General features: G+C 38.7%; 1 pseudogene; it reads right to left on the minus strand.

Annotated features, from left to right (window-relative positions):
• Positions 1 to 4,950: 4,950 nt before the first annotated feature.
• Positions 4,951 to 5,503, minus strand: LOC110213693 (src kinase-associated phosphoprotein 2 pseudogene; annotated as a pseudogene).
• Between the last annotated feature and the right edge of the window lie 21,349 nt (positions 5,504 to 26,852).

The following is a 26,852-nucleotide window of genomic DNA, read 5'->3' on the forward strand; positions in this document are numbered from 1 at the left end:
TGGCCACAGAGTACACCTAGATAGATAGGTGGCAAAATGAGTCCAATGCTGGCTCAGGAGTCAGGAAGACCTGAATTCAAATTCTGTCTTTTGTTCTAAAAAAACATGTAAAATTAGTTAATTGTTCTTTATATATTTGATAGGATTCTCTTGTAAATCCATCTGGCCTTAGTTTTTTTTTTGTTTTGGAAACTCACTTATCTCTTTTCCCAAGATGAGATTTTAAAAAAATTCTCTATATCTTTTTCTGTTAATCTGAGTATTTCATATTTCTGTAGATATTTATATCTTTTGTTAGTTGTCAGCTTTATCATCATATAATTGGACAAAATAGTTTCTAACAATTTACTTTCTTCATTTGTTGTGAATTCTTTCTTCTTTTTTATTTTAATAATTATTTTTGGATGAAATTAGCTAATGACTTATCTATTTCATTAGTTTAAAAAAACCTCAGATTTTTCTTTTATTTACCAGTTCTATGGGATTATTGTTTATTTCTTCCTTGATTTTCTGAATTTCTATGTATTGAGGGCCTAGCCAGTGGAGCATCATCCTCTGCACATGTGCAGTGTGCTCTGCCTACTACTAGCCCACCTGGAAGAAGCTGGGGAGCCTGAAAGACATTTTATTTAATTTATTTAATATATTATTTTAAAATTTACTTAATTATGCATAATAGAAGGTCTCTGCTCCCCAGTGCTGAGTATGCATTCTATGACTGGTTCCACCAGTCTGCTCATCACATGAAGATTGTTGATTGGTTGCTAAACCAGAAGAGAAATGCATTCCAAAGGTGCAAACCAGCCAAAGCTAGTTTGTTGCTTTCACTTTTTTCCCTGTCTGGCTGTGTTTGGGAAGTAGTATGCTAGTAAATATTTAATAACCAGCTCTCAGTGGGGGGTGGGGGTGGGGAGGGAGATTATGCTCACAACACACTTCTAAAGTTTCATCAGCATTATCAACATTTTCTTTATCACTTTTCTAAGTCTAGGCAAGCCACAAAACAATATTGCTTATTTCTGAGGTATAAATGCTTGCACTAGAATTTTAACAATAGACTCTTATAAACTGTTTGGAGCTATTACTAGAGTGCCCCTGAGTTTGGGGGTAGAGAGATATGTTAGAAAACTGAATAGGAAGAAGTCTCAACCTCACCTCCCTCCCACCACATAAGACCAATATGTGGACTATGAAGAGGGGCCTCTGTTCTTTGACTTTGTTCTTTCCTGCTTCGGTGAAGGAGTATCAGAAATGGCTATTACTTTGTGAATTTTGGAAGATTTGCAAGTACACAAAGTCTGGACTCCATGCCAAGATTTTCTGGAAGCCAGGTGATGATGAGGGAAATCTGAGACGATCTGACTAATCCAGCATAGATCAAAGGTAGCTGAGAGAGCTATAGAAGTTCGTTGCTTGGCCATACTGAATTTGAAAATAAACTTCCGGGGCAGCTAGGTGGTGCAGTGGATAGTGCATCAGCCCTGAAGTCAGGAGGACCTGAGTTCAAATCCGGCCTCAGACCACACACTTGACACTTTACTAGCTGTGTGACCCTGGGCAAGTCACTTAACCCCAATTGCCTTAAAAAAAAAAAAAAAGAAAGAAAGAAAGAAAAAGAAAATAAACTTCCAAAAAAGGGGCAAAGGCAATAGATAAACTGTTTTGAGTCTGAGCCTATTCTTTCCAGAGATGAAAGTGGTATGGGAAGAATGTGCCTTTAGGTGGTGGGAGTGGGGTAAAGATTTTTTTATTACTTCTGTCCTTGCATATATTAAAAGAAAGTATCCATTTGTAAAAACTAATCTATGTAATTGGTTAAATGAAGCTGGAATGATAATCACAGGTGGTTAACATTGGGGAGAACACATAACAGCATTATAGAAAGACACGTCAGCCCTTTTGGGGTGCCATGATTATCTATTTTGTGTCCAGTTGGAATTTAAAATTTTGTTCCTTTTTTTAAAAAAAATTCATACCCAATTTATTGTTCTATCCTTTCTTTTATTGATGAAATTATTTAGGGATATAGATTTTCCCCTCAAGACTACTTTGCATTCCAAAAGGTTTGGTATGTTGTTGTACTGTTTCATTGATGAAAGTATCTGTTATTTTTGTGATCTTTTTCTTTGAGCCACCATTTCTTCAGTATTAAATAATTTGGTCAACATTTAAGTTTGAACCATTTCTTCAAAGGCTTTTTGTTTATTATAACTTAATTGCATAATGAGAAGTAAAGGATGTGTTTAATATTTCTGCTTTTTTTTTGCATGTATTTATGAGATTTTTAATGCTCTAGCACAAGGTCAATTTTTGAAAAGGTGCCATACATATTTGAGAAATATTGTATACTCCCTTCCTTTCCCATTCAATAATTGTAGAGTGCTATCATATAACATTTTTCTAAAATTATATTCAGGTCCTCAACTTTCTTGGTTATGTTTTTGTCAAAATTGTCTAGGCAGACAGTCTGGTACTGGCTAAGAAACAGAGTTGTGGATCAATGGGATAGATTAGTTACAAATTACATTATAGGAAATGACCATAGTAATCTAGTACATGAGAAACCCAAAGATCCAAGCTTTTGGAAAAAAACTTATTACTTGACTAAAACTTCTGGGAAAACTGGAAAACAGTATGGCAGAAACTAGGTATAGACCAACATCTCACACCATATACCAAGATAACATCAAAATAGGTACATGATTTACAAATAAAGGATAATACCATAAGCAAATTAAGTGAGCATAGAATAGTTTACCTGTCAGATTTATGGATAAAGGAAGAATTTGGAACCAAAGAAGGTATAGAAAGTATTACAAAATATAAAATAGATAATTTTGATTATATCAAATTAAAAAGTTGTTGCACAAACAAAATCAATGCAATCAAAATTATAAGGAAAACAGAAAACTGGGAAAAATTTTTGGAACAAGTATCTCTGATAAGGGCCTCATTTCTCAAATACATAGAGAACCGGGCCAAATTTATAAAAATACAAGTCATTCCCCCATTGATAAATGGTCAAAGGATATGAACAGGCAGTTTTCAGACAAAAGAATCAAAGCTATTAAATTCATGTGAAAAAAATGCTCTAAATCACTATTGATCAGAGAAACTCAAATTAAAACAACTCTGAGGTACCACCTCACACTTATCAGAGTGGCTAATATGACAAAAAAGGAAAATGTTGGATATCGGAGGAGATGTGGGAAAACTGACACACTAATGCACTGTTGGCAGAGTTGTGAATTGATCCAGCCATTCTGGAGAGCAGTTTACAACTATGCCCAAAGGACGATAAAACTGCATACTCTAATCTAGCAATACAGCTGCCAGGTCTATATCCCAAAGACGTCAAAAAAAAAAAAAGGAAAAGAACCTATCTGTACAAAAATACTTATAGCAGCTCTTTGTGGTGGCTAAGAATTGGAAATCGGAGGGACGCCATTAATTGGGGAATGGCTAAACAAGCTGTAGTATATGATTGTAATGGAATATTATTGTGCTACAAGAAATGACAAGCAGGATGATTCCAGAAAAACCTGAAAAGACTTACATGAACTGATGCATAATGAAGTGAACAGAAGCAGAAGAACATTGTACACAGTAACAGCAATATTGTTCAGTGATGAATTGTTAATAACTTAACTATACTCAGCCATACAATGATCCAAAACGATCCCGAAAGACTAATGATAAAGCATACTCTCTACCTCCAAAGAAAGAAGAGATATTGATTGAATACAGATTGAAGCATGCTACTTTTCACTTTCTTTCTTTCATTTTTTTCCTTTATTTGAGTCTTCTTGTACAAAATGACTAATATGGAAATATTTTACATAATTGCACATGTATAACCTATATTTGATTGCTTACTGTCACAGGGAGGGAGGAGGGGAGAGAAAGGGGAAGGATAGAACTTGGAACTTAAAACTTTAAGTAAAAATGTTAGAAAAACAAAAGAGAGAATTGTCTAGGCCTGAAAAGGGCTATGCTGAAATTTGATTTGCAATTATTTATAATTTGATTAGTTTAGATCAGGTCTATAATTTGATTAGTTTTTCCTTTAAGCATTTAGATGCTATGCTATTCATTATATGTGTCAGATATCAACATTATTTCATTATCTATAGTGCTTGTAAGCATAATGTAATTTCCTTGCTTATCTTTTTTAACCTTGTCTATTTTTTTGTTGATTTATCTGATATCATTATTGCCATCTACCTTTGCTTTTTAATCTTTATAGTAGAAAATAGGCTAAGGGAAATGCTTGAGGCATAATAAATTTTGTTTTTATCACTCATTTTCAGTCTGTGTGAATCTCTGTGTTTCTAATATTGTTGGATTCTGCTTTCTGGTCCATTCCGCTACCCTTCTCTGTTTTATGCCTGAGTTTATCTTTCTCACTTATGGTTATGATCAATAATTGTATTTTTCCTCAATAATATATCCTGCAATGCCATTTTTTCTATGAATAGTGTCCTCTTGTGTCATTAAGACATATTAAATTGAAATATCTGTAAAATTATACATTATAGTCATAAAACTTAACTTATTAATAATGGGCAGTACAATACCCATGAGAAGGGTCATTTGCCATTTGGGAGACAGTACTGAGTTCTTCAACAAAACAAAATGATGTGATTTACACAAAACAGGTGAATAAATAATTACAATTGTTTCTCATGCAAAATGGCAACAGGTACAATAACTACTGCTTGTATTTGATTATTATGAATACCTTAATATAATTTGTTATCATAAAAATATCATGAAGAATAATTGTGTATAAAATAACAACCAAAGCTGAATGGAAAGAAAATATTGATAGTTTTCAACAGTACAGAGAAAAGAGATAAATTGTCATCACACAATGATCTCACTTAATCCACAATATCTTAGGCAGAAAGGAAAAGTTGATCTCAACTTCTTTCTTCAGTCTGAGGGCTCTCAAATATCAGCCTTCTCCATTATGTAGACTTTAGGCACCAAGCCAATGGTTCCCTTCATTTCTCCTATCCACCAGCCAAATCTATTGTGGTCCTTGCTGAGAATGTAGATAACATCATCATGTTTAAATGACAACGCAGCAAGAACAGCCCCTGCGCAATACTCCTTAAAAATTAACATGTTCCATGCTTTTATCTCCTGAAGTATGAATTAACATCTTGACTCATCTACCTTTGTTCCTTCATTTTCCCAGCAGCACTTTCATCATCTTCTTCTGGAAGTACTTCATACATTTCACCATCCTTCAGTTTGCCATTTGTCAGTGAACTCTTGATTGGGAGTGCGTGATTACCATCATCATATAATTCTCCTATTTTGTCATCATCCTCAGGAATAAAATCAGTTTCATTATCTTGTAACAAACATTCCAGCTAGTGTAGCTGTTCCTCAGTATGTAGGGGAGTGGCTGCTATAATGGGCAGATATATTTATCAGGAGCTGAGATTTTAAAACAGTGATCTTTCTTTGCATCGTTCCTAATGACATTATTCATTTTGCCACATCTGTATGTGTCTGCATCTATAGCAAATTCACCCTACTGTTGTTTGTCTTTGTCACTCCCATGATAATAGAAAACTTGCTGAGAGCACTAGGCTACTGCCATTCACATGCCAGAAAACTGTAATCTTCATTTTTCAGGGTAGCCAGCCTTTAAATCAAATGCAAGGTCCTGCGCTGCGCTGGAGGAAACTGGCTTCCATCGGCTTCGGCTACCTCATCGCCTAGTCCCTTTCACAGCGGTCTGATGTTCTGAAGAGCGTCTTTGGAATCCCTAGGATAAAGGTCCTCGTATTCCTCCCCATCTTTACAACAACATTGCCTTAGACTTCTGGAGAATAGACAGTTTACATCTTTTATTTTCTTAACTAGGAATTCTCTCTTTTCCTTTCCTTTCTTGCATAGTTTTCCCCTCTCAGTGTGTCTGTCTGCCACAAACGGTGGAAGCGGACGTCACAAGTTGTGTGGGAAGCGCGGGACTAGGGACGTGCTGCTGCGGTGGAGCATAGCAGCAGCTGAGCAAACAGATCCGACACCTGCCCGGGAGCGTGAGCGCACTTGGGAGGGTACGGGGATACCTCCCAACAAGGAAAGGCCTTGATGCCAGGGCCATGCTTCGGACATGCCACAGGTTTGGCCTGGCCCTGCCCAAGCCCCTTCTTTTATGTAATGTATTCTTTTTTTGTCTCTCCCCCCCCACACACACTCTTTTTATAACAAAAAAAGGTGGTCGGGAGAAAAGGGAATGTGATCAACACTTTGTTGTTCAATTGCATCCATATCTTCATGACCCTCTGTGGGGTTTTCTTGGCAAGGATACTGGAGTGGTTTGTCATTTCCTTCTCCAGTTCATTTTACAGATGAGGAAACCGAGGCAAAAACAGGGCTAAGTGACTTGTCCCAAGTCACAACAGCTAGCCAGCATGTGAGGTCAGATTTGAACCGAGGAAGAAAAGTCTTCCTGATTTCAGGCCTGTGTTCTAATAAAGGATTTATTTTCCTTCCTTTTAGTTTTTACTCTTCCAAAGCACTTAATTCCATCCCAATTTCATATGATATTGCTGGAGAGTTTGACACCTCTGACATAGACTACTTTGGAAGCTATGCTTGCCCTATCTGTTGCTGTAGTTTGGTGTGAACTGTCCTGACAGTGTGACTACTTTCTTCTCTCTCTTTTTTTAATTTATGGAATAAAACAAGCATCTCCATAATGTAGTATAATTTTTTAAAAAGTGCTTGCACATGAAAACTGAAAATCTATCATGTACAACTTGTGTTTCCTTTTAAATATAGAATAAAGTTATTATGTAAATTTCTTTTTTTTCTTTTTCTCCCCCCCCAGATGGCTATCTTTAGACAGAGATATGTACATGTAAGTAAAATCATTCTGTACATATTTCTATTTATCAGTCCTTTCTCTGGATGCAGATAGCATCTTCCTCCATAGGTCCTTTGTAGTTAATATGGGTATTCATAATAGTCAAAATGACTCATTCGCTCAAAGTTGTTCTTAAAACAATATTGCTTTTACTGTATGCAATATTCCCTTGATTCTGCTCATTTCGCTCTTCATTACTTTGTGCAAGTCTATCCACATTTTTTAAAGAACATTGAGCTCATGATTTCCTCTTTGCTCCATATCCACCAGTTTCAGGCAATCTTTTTGCGCAGTCCTGGGCAGGACAGAGGATGTTATGGACATTTCTCTCTGGTTTTCTCTGTCATTGTTCCTTCTGGCGCATTCTTAGAACTTTGCTTGAATACTTGAAGGAAGCCTAGGTTTCTCTAAGACCTCTCAAGGCATCATCTTAACCAGAAGTCTCCAAAGACTCCTTTCACCAGATCCTGTAGCCAATTCCATTCTGCAGAGGAAAACTCTGTGCCAGTCCCCCCACCCACCCCACCCTTCTCAGCCTAATTAGGTCTCTGTGGCCTAAAAGAGCTCATATCCGACCAGCTGTAAAAGTTTCCACCTGAAAGGCAAATCTAACCCTGTAGTCTCAGGATGTCTGATTTTGAAAGCTAGACATTTTTGGATGTGATGACCTAAGAATTGGCAAAGTTCGATGAAACTGGAGCTTCAAAATTGACCGTATGAAAAAGCAGGATGACCAGCCACTTCTACGTATCCAAAATATGTTCCTGTTTAAAAATGGGAAACTGAATGCTATCCATTTAAAAACATTAATACTTCAACTCATATCAATGCCAAGAAGGTAATTAAGCCACTTTCTAGTCATTGGGTCATATCTCTTTCTTGAGCAAAATGATTATTGACTTTTAAGAAGGCCTTGGAGGATAAGGTACAGGATTTTTGCAGTGGTGTGGATGTGGATTAGGAGAGGGTAAAGTTGTCCATTCGGGGCAGAGGGACCCAGTACTCTTTGGCACTACTCATTTACACTGATGCCAATTCCCCACTGCACTGGAGAGCACACAAAAGGCAAACTCCCTTTTGCAGCTGTACAAACTTCCCTGCAGATGTGCAACTCACCCTTTGCCCCCTGAGGTAATTTCAGACCTATGTTTGACTTTCTGGGCCTCCTTTAAGGTCCAGAAAAAAACTGCTCGCTTTAGTGTGGTTCTTGTCCCTCTTCTAGGCAGAAGTGGGTGAAGCAAAGATGCAATTCCCTGGGCCAGTGCTCGGGACCTTCTGCTTCTGTCTACACAGATGCTCTGTCATGCACCTTGGTTTAGAGATAGCAAGAGCATCTTACTTAAGATGAAGTACTGGCTCCTTTAAAAACAGACAGACAAATAAATGAATAAATAAATAAATGCATAAATGAATGAATGAATAAATAGCTCTCTGGATAGTTTTTTTTGCAATAATGTAACAGTGTTATAATAATGTAACAATAATGTAAAGCACAAAAGATTTTTGTCCACAGTCTGAAAGACAGATTTGCATTTAATTGTGATGAGGCAGATTCAAGACTTTGTCCCATCTAGACCCTGGGAATGTTGGGGGCAAACAGGGAAGGGGGAAAGAGGGGAGAGGGGAGCAGGTTGCTACAAGGAAGAGTTTCTTCAAATAAGATAATATTTGTAGAGCATTTAGCATAGTGCCTGACACACAGTAGGGGCTTAACAAACGCTTATTTTCATTACCCCTACTTATGGTGAAATTATGGGTCAGGGATTTTCTCAGTTTTGTATTAGTATCCTTATGTTTCCCTAGAGAGGCAGTAGTGGGTAGAAAGCCTGATTAGAGAGTTGGTCTCAGAGGGAGAAAATCCCAGTTCAAGTCCTTGCTGACATCCTGCCTGGCCTGATGCTATGCCCGCTGGACTTCATGATCTACCCTAGTGCTGAACCTTCCTGGGAGACACCACTCTCACCTCCAGAACCCCTGCCCTGGGGCCAATGATGTTCTGAGTGATGGTCTGAGTGGCATAGTTTGTTCTATGTAGCTAGCCCTAGTCTTGCTTCATATTCATTAGATTATAAGCTTCTGGAGGGCAGGGTCTGTTTTTTGCTTCTTTTTGTATCCTCAGTCTTAGCACAATACATGGCAGATAGTAGGTGCTTAATCAATGATTATTGATTCCACCGCAGTCATTTTCTTATCATCACCCTCCAGACTACTCACCCTTGTCATCTGCTTTAGCCTCAAAAGCAAGTCTCAACTATCCATTACAGAGGGGATACCTATATACTGTGGTAGAAGAGAGTTCTCTATGCCATTGAAATCACAGGTCTGGGGGAAAAAATAACGTAATCCCCAAGATTTAGAGCAGCGTGTGCCGCTGAGTAGGCATTTAATAAATGCTTGTTGATTGGGTGGGAAAAGGTGCCAATGGATGATTCTGGAGAGGAGGATAGAATGGGGCATGGTGGTTTTATTCCTCAGGCAAGGTGAGATCCCTAAGGAAGAAGACTATTCTCCTAAAAAGAAAGTTATCCCTCCTCCCACGGAAAGTGCAGCACCCTGCTACAAATTCCTATTTTTCAAGGGCTAGTTATAGTTTCAGTGAAAGGAAATCACATGGCAATTGCTTGGTTTGGTGCTCTTAGAAGAAATGCTAAATAAATACAGTCCATAGAATATTCTTTATTCTGTTACAGTGAGGCACAATCCAGGTTTAAGGAAGCCCATATGACATCTCTGGGATCTTCACTATTGGAAGATCCCCTCCCCCACACTGCCACCACAAACCCTGAAGAAGCTGCCTAAAAGTTAGCCATCCCTGTGGGTATTAATTCACGACATTCACACCACCTTTCTCTTTTTATAGCTTCCTTGGCCTCCGGTTTGTTTTTCCACATTTCTAGTTTCCTTTTCTGCCTCTCCTCCACTGACATTGCCTATTCCCCACTGACTGCCAAAGCTGAGGCAAAAAAGAGGGTGGAGGAGGACAGGGATTGGGCAGAACGCCCTTGGCCAGCATGCATTCTGCCTTTCTTTGGATACCAGGTCCTAGTCATAAGCACAGCCTTTACTCTATACAGTGCCCAGCAGAAGAGGGAGGAAGTGGGGCACAAAGTGAGGACCCCAAGAATAAAATGCAGCTGACTCATCGGTGTCACACATTGTTCATGTTTTCAGAGTTTTTCAATGTATTGATCAGTTGTGCTGATTTTTTCCCTCTTTAAAAATATTATTTGTTATAAGGAATAGCTCTCTGAAAGGGGTTTGGAAGGGATACTAGGGAGAATTATGATGATGTTAAAAACAGAAGACATCAATAAAAACTTATTTTTAAAAAATTTTAACTGTAGCTAGTGGTTTTAAATAAGGTCACAGAGCAAAGCTAATGATATGTGACCAGTTATGTCAATTACTTTTCCTTTCTTACCTAGTCCATCCAACTTGTGCCTTTCGTATTCACTGAGATTCTTACTTGCCTGCCAACTCCAGGAATGTAACTGGCTCTGACCAACCTCCCAGTGTTGTCACTTAACTTCAGTTTGCCTCAATTTCCTCATCTGTAAAATAGGAACAAAAATAATAGCACTCCCCACCCCCAAAGATTGTTGTAAGGATCCAATCACATAATCGTAAAATGCTTAGCTCAGTGCCTGGCACAGAGTAAACACTATGTAAGTTTTAGTTATTATTATTATTACTCCAAAGAGATACAAAAAAAGGTAAAAGACAGCTCTTGCCCTTGAGGAGCTCATAGTCTCAAGGTGGACACAATTATGTAAGTATCTATATATGAACAAGTTATTTGCAGAATAAATTGGGAATGATCAGCAGAGGGAAGGCACTAGGGTTAAGGGGGTTCAAAAAAGGCTTCTTGTGAAAAGGGGGATTTTCACTGGGACTTGAAGGAAGCCAGGGAAGCCAAGAGGCAGAAATAAGAAGGGAGAGCATTCCAGGCCTGGGGGACGGCCAGAGGAAATGCCAGAATCGGGAGATGGAGTGTCTAGTGCAAGGAACGGCAAGCTTGCTATTGTCACTGGATCACAGAGTATATGGGAGGGGAAAAGACTGGAAATATGGGTGAGGAGAGGTAAAATACGAAGGGCTTTGAATGTCAAACAGAGGATCTTATATTTGATCCTAGAGGGGATAGGCAGAAAGCGGAGTTTATTGAATAGGAGGGTGGCATGGTCAGACTTGAGCTTTAGGATAATCACTGTGGTGGCTGAGTGGAGGATGGACTGAAGTGGGGAGAGCCATGGCAGGGAGACCCACCAGCAGGTTACTTATTAACTTCTTTGCTATTTAGTAGCTGTGTGACCTCGGGTAAGACACAGAATTCCTCTGCGCTTCAATTTCCTCTCGTTGGACAAGAGTAGAGCTGTCAAACTCTCAATGCATCTACAAAACTACTGAGTGCAGCTGGATCCAGATTAACATATAATTGGGAAATGTTTAACAAAGTAAATAAATTTTTTTTTGTTGAATCGTTTCAGTCATGTCCAACTCTTCATGACCCCATTTGGGGGTTTTCTTGGCAAAGACACTGGAGTGGTTTGTCATTTCCTTCTCTAGTTCATTTTACAGATGAGGAAACTGAGGCAAACAGGGTTAAATGACTTGCCAACAGTAACATAGCTAGGAGGTATCTGAGGACAAATTTGAACTAGGAGGATGTCTTCCTGTCTCCAGGCCTATCCAGGTACTCTATCCACTTCACTGCCTAGCTGCCCCTCATGCACATCATATATACCTGACTATAACCATTTCATAGAGACACTGAAAGAAGAAAACAAAGTATGGAACTGCCCTTTTTTGCCTTCCTACAATTAAAGAATTTTAGAGCAGAAAGGGACCTTAGGGATCATCCAGTCACTGGATCATAGATTTACATCCAGAAGGTATCTTAGATGCCATTGAGTATCACCCCCTCATTTTACAGATGATGAAACCAAAGGGGTTCTAAGAATTTAAGTGATTTACCCAGGGTTATACAGCTACTGTTAGAGGCAGCCCAGGTCTTCCTGACTCCCAAACCAGTAGCACTCTATCCACTGTCTCACTCTGCTGCTGCTGAGGAAACTGAAAATTAAGGAAGGGGATGTGACTTGGCCTCGGGTCTAATTTTCATTGAAAAGCAGATATCTAGTGCACTTCATTTCTGTTGGTAATCTAAAATTTTTATTTCAAATATATATTTCTTCTTCTGCTGGGTCTAAACAATTTAGACAATAGAAATTTGGAATCCTTTTTAAATTCCTATTTTGAAATTACTTTTTCCCTCTGTTTTTCCTAAACTCATTTTGGCAGAATTGCAGAGAGCTGGCTTAGGCTCCTATTTCAGTTGCTTCCAGCTCAGCCGGATGGGAGAGGAAGGGGAGCTGAAGACAGGAGGAATGAATGACATGGATGCTTCTCCTCTTAGAAGCACATGTTGTAGGGTTTGGGAAGAGCTAGACACGGCCACCAAAGTGGTCTTGGAGAAGCACGGGGACTAACAGTTCCTGTCCAGATTCTCTATTTGTGTTGTAGTTAGTTGTTCATTTTTCAGTCATATCCATATATCCAGTGTGACCCCATTTGGGACTTTCTTGGCAAAGATACTGGAGTGGTTTGCCATTTCCTTTTTCAGCTCATTTTTACAAATGAGGAAACTGAAGCAAACAGGGTTAAGTGACTTGCCCAGGGTCACACAACTAGGGAGTGTCTGAGGCCAGATTTGAACTCAGGAAGATGAGTCTACCTGACCCCAGGCATGGCACTCTATTCACTTTGCCACCTAGCTGCACCTATATTCTCTATGTCTAAGTTGAATTCTACTCAATACTTTTAAGTTCAATAAGCTTTTTTGTCATATACCTATTGTGTGCTATACACTGTGCTAAATGCTGGGGAATGATACAATATTTAAATTAGATAGAGCTCCTAATCTCATGGAATTTACAATCTAATAATCAGCTCACTATTCCTAAAAGTATTCAAGCAGAGGCTAAATATTTCAGGGATGTTAGAAAAGGGATCTATGTTTTGGGCAGGGGGTTAGACTAGATGATGGCTAAGCTCTCCTAACTCTGAGGTTCTAAGACTCTATAACTACATGGTATGAAAGCACAAATAACATTACTGTATACAAAGGAAACCCAGATTTTATATTTTGATACTTCAACCAATTTGTGAGCTTAGCCATTAAGGAGACTCTTTCCACTGGTGAAGCCCATAACCCTTCTCAGCTTTTCATCCTGTGACTTTCTTATATACATCCTTCTGCAAATCTACCATATAATATCAACATGGTAAATACCACCCTCCAGGTCTTTTGTGGATACCTCTCTGAACCCTGATTTTCATTACATGACCAACAGATCTCATTTTTCTGTCATGTAAGTCATGCACACAGTATGTTATGCATTTTTACCACATAAGTAATTATTGGGGAATTAGTGTTATGCTGGGATCCATAGAGTGAGGTGAGAAGGTGATTAATTTCACCTGCCCATTTCCCCTGCCATTTAACAGCAAATGCTCTCTAAATGAATGATTTTTTATGGTAGGCCATTAACAACATCAAAGAGGGAAAAGCAGCCCATGCACAAAACTTGTAATCAAATGAATTTTATCAAAAGATAGTTTTTATAGTGAATAGAATAAACTAGGGATGAGGGTGCTGTGTTCCTTCTGGTCTGGGTCTCTAGCTATCTGGGCAACTGTCTACAGTCTCAGATAAGTTCACAGGGTTGGCAGGTTGGTTGGATGGTTTGTGGGGTGGCAGCTCTAACTGTGATTCCCCAACTTTCTCTTTAAATACAGGAAGCTTTGAGTCTCTGATCATGCCAGTGATGCTCCTTCAGTTTCCTAGTTACCAGGGATTCTAGGACAAAGATTGGTAGAGAGACAAGGCGTTTATTACTCCAAGAACTGTGCTTTGGGGCCTTTGAGCATTGTGCTTGATTGGAGGTACAAAGGAGGAAGAAAGGAAGATAAAAAGATTTGTATTACTTTCCAAATTTATTGGGCCTATTCTCATGAATAAATGAATAATTGGATAAATGAATGAAAAAACACTTATTAAGATTTACTTTGTGCCAGGCACTGTGTGAGGTGGGGGAAATAAAAATCTAAAAGTGAGACAGTCCCTGACCTCAAGGAGTTTGCTTTTGAATAAGGGGCAATATACATAAAGGACTATTGGCTGGGAGAAGAGAGCTTTTGTCTGGGGTGGAGGGCCCAGGAATGGTGAGTAGAGCCATAGAGCAGTTGACTACTATCATGTCTTCCCCAGAGGTAATGGTAGTATTGATCTGATTACTATTCACCAAGCAAGAAATGAAAGGGGACATATTGGCAAGATAGAGATGGTGGCAAGATGACACAATATGTACAGGGTGGATAGATGTGAGTCATTTAGCTGAGTTTGCATTTATTCATCAATAAATCAGGTTCAGTCCCAATGGAAAGAAAGCTATCCCAGGATGTCTGGAATGGATGAATTTGGCTATGGACTGAGAAATGTTCTGTCAAGAGTTTCTCACACCAATGCAATCAGTATTAGAAGGAAAGTAGGAAACTGGGGAAAAAAATTTATAGCAAGTTTCTCTGATAAAAGTCTCATTTCTCAAAAAAAGTCTCATTTCTCAAACATATAGGGAATTGAGCCAAACTTATAAAAATAAGACAATTGATAAATGATCAAAGGATATGAACAGGCAGTTTTAAGAAGAAGTCAAAGTTATTAATAGTCATATGAAAAAATTCCTTAACTAACTAATAGAGAAATGCAAGTTCTAAAAAATTGCAAGGTTCTACTTCACACCAGATTAGCTAACATGACAGAAAAGAAATATGATGAATGCTGGAAGGGATATAGAAAAAATAGGGCTACTAATGCACTGTTGGTGGAGCTGTGGCCTGGTCCAACCATTGTAGAGAACGATTTGGAAATATGCCCAAAGGGCTATCAAACTGTGCATGTCCTTTTTCTAGCAACGCTGCTATTAGGTTTGTACTCCAAAGACACCAAAGAAAAAGGAAAAGGACCCATATGTGTAACAGCCCCAACTACATATAAAAACAATTTGTATCCTTTTTTAAAGTTTTGAGCTCCAAATTCTATCCCTCCCTCCCCTCTTCCATCTCTAAGACAGTAAACAATCTGATATAGATTATACTTGTGCAATTATGTAAAATATATTTCCATATTAATTATTTTGTGGAAGGTAAAATACAAAGAAAAGAGTGAGGGAGGGAGGGAAGGAGAGAAGGAAAGAAGGAAGGGAGGAAGAAAGAAAATGAAAAATAGCATACTTTGTATTCAGACTCCATCAGCTCTCTCTCTAGAGAGAGAGACACCGTTTTTCATCATGAATCCTTTGGGATTGTCTTGGGTCATGGTATTGTGGAGAATAAGTGATTCCCACTTGTCCGTCATACAATATTGCTGTTACTGTATACAATGTTCTCCTGGTTCTTCTCACTTCACTCTGCATCCAAATTTTTCCAAAATCGTCCCAGTCATAATTTCTTACAGCACAACAACAGTCCCTCACAATCAGACGCCACAGCCTGTGGTGTCCTTTGGTTGCATGTAACATGTGCAGACATCACAGCGCTTAGCATAGTTCCTGGAACATAGTGGGTGCTTAATAATAGTTTATTGGATCATATGTATAGAACTGAAAGTGACCTTCGAGGACATCTAGTCCATCTTCCTCGTTTTATAGATGAGGAAACTGGAGTCCAAAGGTATTGAGTGACTTGCCCAAAGTCACCTAGCTAGACCTGAACCCAGTCCCCTGACTCTAAATCTCCCTGTCTTTTCCACTACAAGATAACGGGAGAAGTGACAGAGCACTAACAACTGGACAGATCACTCATTCGAGGTGCCCACATAAATTCTAAATACCAGCAAAGGTCTAAAAGGAAACTAGATCACATAATGACCAAGAAATCCAAGAGGAACAACAACAAATTCCTTCATCCATACCAGTATCTATTTTTATTTTTTTAATTTAGGGGTGGTTTTTTTTTAGGCAATTGGGGTTAAGTGACTTGTCCAGGGTCACACAGCTAGTAAGTGTCAAGCACTTGGTCTGAGGCCGGATTTGAACTCAGGTCCTCCTGACTTCAGGGCCAGTGCTCTATGCACTGCACCACCTAGCTGCCTTGGTCCATGCCAGTATTGAACAAGTCGGCCCCTTAAGGCACTGGAAGATGATCCCTGACAAGGAAGTGTATATATAAATATAAATATATATACCTATACATACACAGACATACATGCATACATACGTCCGTATGTGTACACACACACACACACCCACTGAAGCCTACAGCAGCATTCTAACCAGTGATGCCCAAGGGGTGCTGGAACATTGTAATATCCTTCCTAGGTTTGCCTGAGGGAAGCTGAAAGGCCACAGTTTCCTGTCAGGGTGGCCAAGGATTGCCAGAAGATCAGAGTGCCCTGACCAGGAATGGCCAGTCATAAGATCACAGAGCTCTGGCCAGGGACACTGAAATCTGCCAGCACTTTGAGGGCAGATTTGAAGGGGGGAGGAGGAAAGGTGGAAGCCGCTAGGGGAACAGGTCATTAAGAGACAAATGAGTTTCATGCATTCTTGATCAAACAATGATAGCTGAGTAGAAGCTATGAAATTCAAGTACTGGAATCAAAATAAATTTTAAAAAGATAAATGTGTTTAACCATTTGGAAAGGGCTAAGTCAGGGTAGCAGCAGTGGGGCCCAAGACAAGGCTCCCCTTAGAATCCTAACGTCTAAAAGTATTAGCCTTAAGGGAGGAAAGACTTTTATCTCTAAGGAGCACACAGGAATTATATGGCTTACAATTACACTACATTTTTTTTTACAGGAAATAAAGGGAAGACAAATGCTTGCAGATTAATTCCTCATGGCTGATTTGTGCTGATATAATAAAAAATAACCGTATTGTCTAAATTAATTTGCCAATTGGGTGCCATATCAATTAAACTACCAAATGATGCCTATATAGTACTAAATTAAATCATAATGAAATTCATCTAGAGGAACAAAAGATCAAGAATCTCAAGGGAAATCATAAAAAAAAAAGTGGGGAGCTTAGCGGAATCAGATCTCAGTCTAAACTCCAAACAGTAATCAATCAAAATCTATTTGGCATTGATTAAAAAAAGAGAAAAGTTGATCAATAGGACAACTTAGGCATACAAGAGCCAGAAGGAACTGAACAGTATAGTGTTTGATTAGTGGTTGTCCTTTGTTCTCAAAGAGTACCAAAATGGTACTCTACTATGGTAGAGTCAAGTTACAGTGTGTTTGACTGTGGCTGATCAGTCCAATAGGAGCTTGGAATGCTCTACCACAGGTCGGGAACAAATAGTCCATATGAACATTTGGGGTGGATTCTCTAAATTTGTACATCTCACATTTCTTTTGAGCTACTTTAATTCTGTTTTGCTCATGAAGCACAGCACCTTCTCTGATGAGGGCACACTATGCTGGGCAGTACTTTGCCAAATGTCTCCCATGTCATGCAATCAATTCCAAAGTTCTTCAGAGAGACCCTGAGAGTATCCTTGTATAGCTTTTTCTGGCCACCATGTGAGTTCTTGCCTTGTGTGAGTTTTCTGTAAAATAGGCCTATTATGAACTAAGAGTTCAACAAAAAGTATTGGAAAATTAGAAAGCAGCATGGGAGAAATTAGGCTTATACCAACATCTTACACAGTATCACAATAAGGTCCAAATGGATGCAAAACCTAGATATGAAAGTTCATGCCATAAATAAATTGGAAGGGCAGCAAAGGAGAGTTACCTTTTGCATTCTCCTTTGTATTTGGAAATGCTCATATTTGTTGGGATCCTTATTTTAATGCTCCTTCCAATTTTTTGAAATTACGAATGTGTATTTTTTCAAAACTGAAATTTGGAATGTCTGTTGTTTAAACTCAACACCTTCACAGGGTATTTAATGCATCAGTCAATTCACAAGTATTTACTGCGTCCATGTCTGCTTCTGGAAAGAATTCAGGCCATAATTTGACTTCCCTTACCAGCTAGGAATTCCTGGGATGGTTTAGATTTCAGCAATAAAAAAGGATAGTGTCTTAACAATATAAATGTCAGTTATTATTGCTATCGTTATTATTATTTATCATTAAAGCATTGTAGTGGTATGAATCTCAGTACCATATTTATAACTGTATTTGAGAGAGACAGGAACATTAAACAGGACTAGCAAGCATAAATTTCTAGTACAATACAAACTTAAATTTATCAAAAATGACTTTTATAATTATTTTTAACATGAATGTTACTGTGGTGTAGTAGATAGAAGGTCTGTCCTGAAGTCAAGAAGACCTGGGTTAAAGTTTTGCAGCTGTCACATACTAGCTATGTGACCAGGGCCAAATTATTCTAAACTCTCAGTGAGGAGAGACTCCCTAAGATTTCAAGTTACAGAGGAATTTGCCTCCATGCATAAGGGGAGGGAGTTTCTATGTGGAGAGTTCCTTTCACCAACAAAATCATTAGTCTGGACTCCTCTTCCCTAAAATGTATAATAATATAATTTGAACAGTAATCCTAACATGTAGAATCCTGTAAAGAATATAGAATTAAAGAATAAATCAGTACCTCAAGATATAAACTCATGTGGGTGGCAGAGACAGAGAGAGATAGGATGGGTGAACAAAACCATGTCCCTTGCTTCCCAATGGGCACCTGCTTTCTGGAATATCTCCAAACAAAAGAGATGCTGATTCCTGACTAGATACTCAGGGGGAAGAGGAGATGACATCTGTAAATGTCAAGGACCTAGCAGGCAAAGCTAGAGAGAAAGGGTACTTGCCTGAGCCTTTCCTCTGTTCCACCTAATACTTCTGGTCTAGTTAGATTACATGTAGATCACATGTACAGAGCACAAATTACTTCCCCTCTTGCTCTGTTTTCTAGAGCCTCAGTAGCTCTGTACCTCCCCCCTTTGGAGGTAAAAAAATCTACCTTCTGTATTCCAAGTTCAACCTGATGGACATTGGCTTCAGCTAATGGGACAGATGCTGTTCTTTTAGGTGACAAGCAGATTCCAGTGGAGAAGGTTCTACTTTCTCATCATTAAAAAAATTACCTTCTCCCAGACTTACTGTTCTGTCTGGAGTTTCAAACAGCTATAAAATAATGAATGAGGAATCTATGGAGTGTTCTCCTATTCAGGGCCTTTTCGCAGAACTAAGGATGGGAGTTAAAAAGGTACAAGAGAAATATAAGCCATAACCCCTGGACTGGAGGAGGATTTACTTTAATCAAACAAAAGTCTTTGGATACAGCGGGAGAAAAAAGGCACTCTTTTTGTCCTTCCCAGCCTTCCCCCTCCTCCTTCCACCCCGCCCTTCAACTTTTTGCCATAGGATTCAACATTTAAAAGTATAAAACATCCTTTGGGATGTCTTCAAATGGGCTCAGTGTCCAACCAGGGTTGTGAATAGTGTCAAGAAATGTCTGTACAGGCTTCATCTCCTATTTAGGTGAAGCACAGGCCATTGATTTTTAGGTACATATTTGCCTCTTTCATGGTATTAATGTGAATGACCCGGAGTTATGAAGTCTGCAGAGATTTTAATTTGTTGCTAGGATGTTTGTTTCTTAGGAAGGGAAGATTATGATCTTTTATAATTAAGCTTACATAAGAAGAAATGTGAAGTTTATTTACATGCCAACTTTTCTTTCTTATAAACTACAAATGTCACAGTGATTTCCATATACTCCAAAAAAAAAAATCATTTGTTTATTGCAGACATGGAAAGAGCAGGTCCCAAAAGAACTCCTCCCTCTCTCCCTTTTATTTTGCCTCCTAAATGTCTCTAAGCAACTGAATTAGGGAATGAAGATCCAGGACATGCCCTACGATTGAAAAGGAACAGATGGGGACAATTCAAAAAAGTTCCAAGCTGATTGGGAAAGTGTAGTATCACCCTCACCAGATTCAGTAGTGTCTAGAACTTAAGTACTGAAGTCTACCCTGGTATTGTCCCATCTCTGACTAGCTGTGTGAACCTTTGACAAGTTGCTTCATCTATCAGGGCCTCAGTTTCCTCATGTATAAAATGGGGGAAGGAGGGTGGGGTGATCTAGACAACCTCTTAAAGTCTCTTTCATATTTTATCATTTTGTGATACTGTAAGAAGGTACCAAAGAAAGGACTCTGTGTGTGTGTGTATGTGTTGTGTGTGTGTGTGTGTGTGTGTGTGTGTGTGTGTGTGTGTGTGTGTGTGTGTAGGGAGAGGACCCCAGCATGAGCCTAAGCAAAGATATTTTGATCATAGACTAGAGAGCTATCTGCCTTTACTTCTTCCCAACAAACCCTCCTCCTCTGAATACCTGAACCCTTTGATTTCAGGTCCAAGTTGTGGTCTGATTTTCTTTTCTATACCGCATGATCTGCCACTTTTGATACTCTGTGTGCTTTATGTTTTAGACTTCACCATACACATACTGTATTTATACTATATGGTATATAGCATATATACCGTATATATGGGAAGCCTGGTACTATATGGTACTATACTATATGGCATATAGTATATATGCCATTGTGTATATATAGTATACCCTACATATGATCTGATCATTTTTAGCTATGTTCAGAGAAAAAAACTCAGGAAAGACAGATGTATTGCTTGTGAAGGATAACGTAATGTTAACAGATGATGGAGAGGGCCTAACCACATAGAACTACTTGTCATATTGTGCTTTCTTTTTCCTGGGACAAAAAATTATCTTTAACCTGGAAAGGATAGAAGAAAAATTACTGGAAAGGATAGAAGCCTGAAACTGGAGTGTTTTCAATGAGTTTAAGTCTCCAGGCACAGATGAATGATATTCCAAGGCACTGAAAGAATTCGTAGATCATAAAATCATAGATCTTGAGAGAGAAGGGCTGTCAGAGACCATCTAGTGCAACCCACTCATTTTATGAACAGTGAAACTAAGCTGCTCAAAGTAACAAAGTTTAGAGAGATGAATTGAACCCAGGCCCTCTAATTCCGGGGTCAGTGATTTTTCCACTGTACCACACTGCCTGATTGTGGAATCTTTGGTCATCTTTGAGAATTCCTGGACGATGGGAATGGGAGGGTGCCAGATGATCAGAAATAAGCCAATGTTGTCCAGATTTTCCATGATGGGGGAAGTTGGATCCTCTGAATTACAACCTGATAAACTTGATCCCTAAAAAAATGTATGAAATGTACTATTAAATTTATGGTGTGCCAGTAAGACCAATTAACTCAGTTAATCAATTAACCAATATTTACTCAGTACCTTTGTTGATAGCATTACTAGAGTGGTAGATAGGGATACTACTGTAGACATTATAAACTCCTTTGGCCCAGAGACTATGTCTTAATCATTTTTATATTCCCTACATGTACATGTACACATAGCAGATGATCAATCGATATTTGCTTTGAACTGATACAGTTTATCTTATTTAAGCAAGGCACTTAAAGCTTCTGTTATAGATAAGATGAAGGTCAGTGTATGGTGTCCAGATTCAATGGGGTCTCAGTTAATTGAATGATTATACCGCCCTAAATGTTGCTTAACGGTTAATGACAACTTGAAGAGAAGGGTTTAGTGGCTTGGCATAGGATCCATACTCCTCTCTGTTAGCCAGTGAACAAATGTTTGTTAACTATTAACCATGTGCCAGGAACTGTGCTGAATGCTGGGGATACAAAGAAAAAGGAAAAAAAACCCTCCCCTCAGGAAGCTCACATTCTAATGGGGGAGAAAATATATAAATAACAAGGGTTGTTGTGCAGTCATGTCTGACTCTATGTGACCCCATGGACATTGTCCATGGAGTTTTCTTGGCAAAGATACTGGAATAGTTTGTTGTTTCCTTCTCCAGTGTGTTCCCACGTTACAGAGGAGAAACTAAGGCAAATAGGGGTTAAGTAACTTGCCCAAGGATCACACAGTTAGTAAGTGTCTGAGGTCAAATTTGAACTCAGATCTTCTTGACTCCAGGCAGGTGACCACTACATCACCTAGCTGCCCCTACATAACAATGTACATACCAGATATTTACAGAATATATGGAAGATACTCACAGTGTGGAAGGTGCTTGCAGCTGGGATGATTAGAAAAGCCTACCTGCAGAGAGTGGGATTTGAGCTGAGAACCGAAGGAAGCCAGGGAAACCAGAAGGGGGAGGTGACTGGGCAGAGCATTCCAGACACAGAGAACAGCCAGGGTAAATGGTGAGAGAAGGAATGCTGTATGGGAGAAACAGCAAATAAGTAGGTCCATGTCACTGGATTGTAAAATATGTGGAGGGGTATTGTAGAGTATCTAGAGAAATTATAAGAAGACTGCAAAAGTGGGAAGGGGGCAGGTTATTATGAAGAGTTTTAAATGTCAACAGAGGAATTTATATTTGACCTTAGAGAGGTCCTAGAGGAACTCATCGATTGGGGGGGAGGGGAGGTGACAATGCAGAAATACTTTATAAAAATCATGTCAGTAGCTGAGGAGAAGATGGGTAAGAGTAGGGTGAAACTGAGGCAGGGAGAACATTTAGAAGGTTATTTCATTAGTTCAGGTAATAGGGCAGCTAGGTGGTGTAATGGATAGTGCACCAGCCCTGAAGTCAAGAGGACTTGAGTTCAAATGTAGCCTCAGACACTTAACTAGCTGTGTAATCCTGGGCAAGTTACTTAACCCCAATTACTCCCACGAAAAGGAAAGGAAAAAAATTACTTCAGGTAAAGATGACGAAGAGACACTAAATGAAGGTGGTGGCTATGGAATGGAGAGGAGAAACACATACACACAAGAGAAAGTGTGAAGGTAGAAACAATAAGATTTGACAATGGATTGAATACAAGTGGAGTAAGAGTGAGGAATCAAGTGTGACCTATTTAATTTGTCAGCCTGAGTCACTGGAGAATATTAACACCTTTGAGAGCAATGAGGAAGTTCAGAAGAGGGGAGGATTTGGGTTGAAAGATGAGTTCTGTTTTGGACATTTTCAGTTTGAGATGCCTTTGAGACATCCAGTTGGTGACTTCTAACAGGCAGTTGGTGATGTGTGACTGTAGATCAAGAGAGATTGGGGCTGGCTATAGAGATTGGGGGTCATCTTTATAGATATGATCATTGAGGCTGTGGGAGCTGACTAGGCCATCAAATGAGACCATAGCAATTGAAAAGAGAAGAGGGCAAAGGATAGAGCCTCGAGGAACACACCGACGACTAGTGTTTATGACATGGATGAAGAACCAGCAAACCAAGGCTAAGAACAACCATCGCCCACTGTTGTCGACCCAAGGGATCCCAGGAAGAGAAACAGTTGTGTGCCTGAGGTTGCAGGGTCACATAACTGCTCACAGCTGTCATTGAACCCTGTGGTTTTTTAAGAAATACCAGAATGTGCTTCTGATGTATTAAAAGGCATAATGGTAGAAGCTAGCCACTCAGGTATTAATTACCCTGTTCTCTGTCCCCTATCCCCTACTAATTTTTTATACTAAAAAACTACCAGCACAGACTCAGACTGTTTCTCAAACACCTGAAGGATGACTGATTTTGTTGCCTTGAAAAACTCTCATTCCTCTCCAAATTGTACTCTGGACATTCTGTACCATGCCCCAGAAACCTCTTCATCCTGGAAGTTCACTCCAGCTCTGAAATTCACTCATTGGCAGAGGCCCCTGTGGGCTTTTTCTCTGATTAGATGGCTCCCCCAGAGACTCCATTTAAGGTGCTTAGTTTCCCTCTTCCTCCCCTTTTTATATGATATCTCCCTCATTAGAATGTGAGCCCCTTGAGGACAGGGACTGTCTTTCTGCCTGTATTTGTATGCCTTGCACTTGTTTTTGTCGTTTACTTATTTTTCAGTTCTGTCCCAACTCTACGTGACCCCTTTTGGGGTTTTCTCAGCAAAGACACTGGAGTGGTTAGCCATTTCTTTCCTAGCACTTAGCACAGCTCCCAGTACATAATAAGCACTTAATAAATGCTTATTGACTGCACTCTAGGTGAGGGAAAAATATCTACCAGTGCTGAATACAACCTGTCCAGGACTTGGTAGATAAATCTTAGTGATCAGTCCCCCGAGGCACAAAAAAAGTGAAGGGACTGCTCCTGAGTCACAATGTTCATAAATGTCACGACCTGAAAAGCAAGATTTAAGAGGCAGGATTTGGACCTGGGTGTTCCTAACCTCAAGCCCAGCATCCTAATTATTTTTACTACACATACTTTCTCTTTCTAAAGTTATGATAATAGGATGTCTTGTATCCATAATAGCCCCACTGGAAATTATATTATAAGCAGGATCCTGACAAACTGGAGCACATCTAAAGGAAAGTCAACAAGATGATTATGGGTCTAGAAATCAAGTTATATGTGGAAGTTGAAGAAGTGGAAGTATTTAAATACAGAGATTAAAATAGTATGAATATAAATACATATATAAAGGTTGTATTATATGATGTGTAGATCTCTAAATAATATATTATTAAATAATATGTAAACATAATATATTGAATATTTTATGTATTTTATTGTAAATAAATATATTGTACATAAATAAATGTAAATATAAATAAAACCTTTATCTACTCACTGGATAGTGACAAATAAGGCATGATTATCAAATTTACAGATAACACAAAGCCAACATGCTAAATAATAGATTAAAAAGTGTTTAAAGATCTTAATGGAGTAGAATGATGGGACATGATAATTATCTTCAAATATTTGAAGGATTGAACTGGGGAAGAGATCCCTCCCCCATCTCCCTTTTCTGTATAGTTCCAGAGAGAATAATAAGAAACAATGGATAGAGGTTATGAGAAGGCAAAATGTCACCTTAGTATAAAGAATAATTGTATATTCAGAGTAAAATAGAATAGGATGACTCATGGAGGCATAGGGAGTAATGAAATATCTGTAACTAAAAGTGTAGAGCAGAAAATAAATGATCACAAGTCAGGGATACTCTAGGAATTCCAGCTATAGGGAGAGTTTGAAAGCTCCATACTAGGGGCAGCTAGGGTGTGCAGTGGATAAAGTGTGGGCTCTGGAGTCAGGAGGACCTAAGTTCAAATCTGGCCTCAGACATTTACTAGCTGTGTGACCCTAGGAAAGTCACTTAACCCTGTTTGCCTCAGTTTCCTCATCTGTAAAATGAACTGGAGAAGGAAATGGCAAATCCACTCCAGTATCTTTGCCAGGAAAACCCCAAATGGAGTCAGAAAGAGTAAGACACAACTAAACAACAAAACAGCATATCAAGCTCCCTACTGAGCTCCGTTCCAGCTTTATAAACATAATAACTGACATGCATATGGTGCTTTGTGGTTCCCAGAGTGCTTTACATGTATAATCTCATTCTATCCTCAAGGCAACTCTGTGAGGCAGTTAACACTGGTGTTGCCATCCTTATCTTACAGACAGGGCAATGCAGGCTTCAGCTTATGTCAGAGTCAAGAATTTGGTCGTAGGTCCATTTCCATGACACCACAGTGGTCACAAGACCTAGGGGTAAGTTCTTGACTCTGACATAAGTTCGAGCCTATGTTTATTATTAAGTATCTACTATAGGGTGTTAGGCACTGGGAATATAACCACAATCAGTCCTTTCCTTCCAGGGGCATAAGAATTTTAGTGTTTTGTAAGTCTCAGAATCTAGGTACTACCACACACCTATCAGATTGACTAATATGACAAAAAAGGAAAATGAAGGATGTTGGAGGGGTTGTGGGAAAACTGGGACACTAATGCACTATTGGTAGAGTTGTGAACCGATCCAACCATCCTGGAGAGCAATTTGGAACTATGCCAAAAGGGCTATAAAACTGTGCATACCCTTTGATTCAGCAATATCACTGCTAGGTCTACATCCCAAACATCAAAGACATAAAAAAGGGAAAAGGACCTATTTGTAGAAAAATATTTATAGCCACTCTTTCTGTGGTGGCTAAGAATTGGAAATCCAAAAAAAAAAAAATTAAAATAAAAAAAAGAATTGGAAATCCAAGGGATGCCCATCAACTGGGGAATGACTCAACAAGCTGTGATTTATAATTGTAATGGAATATTATTGTGCTATAATAAATGACAAGCAGGATGATTTCAGAAAAACCTGGAAAGACTTACATGAACTGATACAAAGGGAGGAGCAGTAGAAAGTTGTACACAGTAACAATGATATTGTACAATGAAGAACTGAGAATGACTTAGCTATTCTCAGCAATACAATGATCCAAGACAATCCCAAAGGACTCATGATGAAGAATACTATCCACCTCCAGAGAAAGAACTGATATTGTCTGAATACAGACTGAAGCATGCTGTTTTTCCACTTTCTCTCTTTCATTCTTTTTCTTTTGTTTGAGTCTTCTCATTCAAAATGACTATATGGAAATGTTTTACATGACTGCACATGTAACTTATATCTGATTGCTTACCACGTCAGGGAGAGGAAAGGAATTGAATTTGTAACTCAAGACTTTTTAAGAAATGTTAAAAAATTGTTTTAACATGTAATTGGAGGAAGAATAATATATGTGTGCATACATATATATGTGTGTGTATATATAATTTATATATTATATAATATTAATATAATGTATTATATACTATCAATATATTGTATCATATATTATATTCTACATTATTTATTAATATAACATCATATATGTGCTATTACATATTATATATAATTTTTAAAAGAAAAATATGTCTCAGAGTCAAGAAGTTTTTCCTAATGTGTAACCTTAGAAGCAATTATGGCTTACTCTCATTTGTCCTTAGGATAAATGGGCTCATAAAGTCATAGAATTTCAGAGTTGGAGAAGACCTCATAGGTCATCTAATCCAACCTCCCTCCCTTAAGTCCTGTCAATGAACAAGCATTTATTAAGTGCCTACTAGATGCCAGTCACTGTGCTAAGTTTTGGGGATAAGCAAATA

Source organism: Phascolarctos cinereus, unplaced genomic scaffold (genome assembly GCF_003287225.1).
Source record: "Phascolarctos cinereus isolate Bilbo 61053 unplaced genomic scaffold, phaCin_HiC Scaffold_4;HRSCAF=312, whole genome shotgun sequence".
In the NCBI taxonomy this organism is placed as follows: domain Eukaryota; kingdom Metazoa; phylum Chordata; class Mammalia; order Diprotodontia; family Phascolarctidae; genus Phascolarctos; species Phascolarctos cinereus.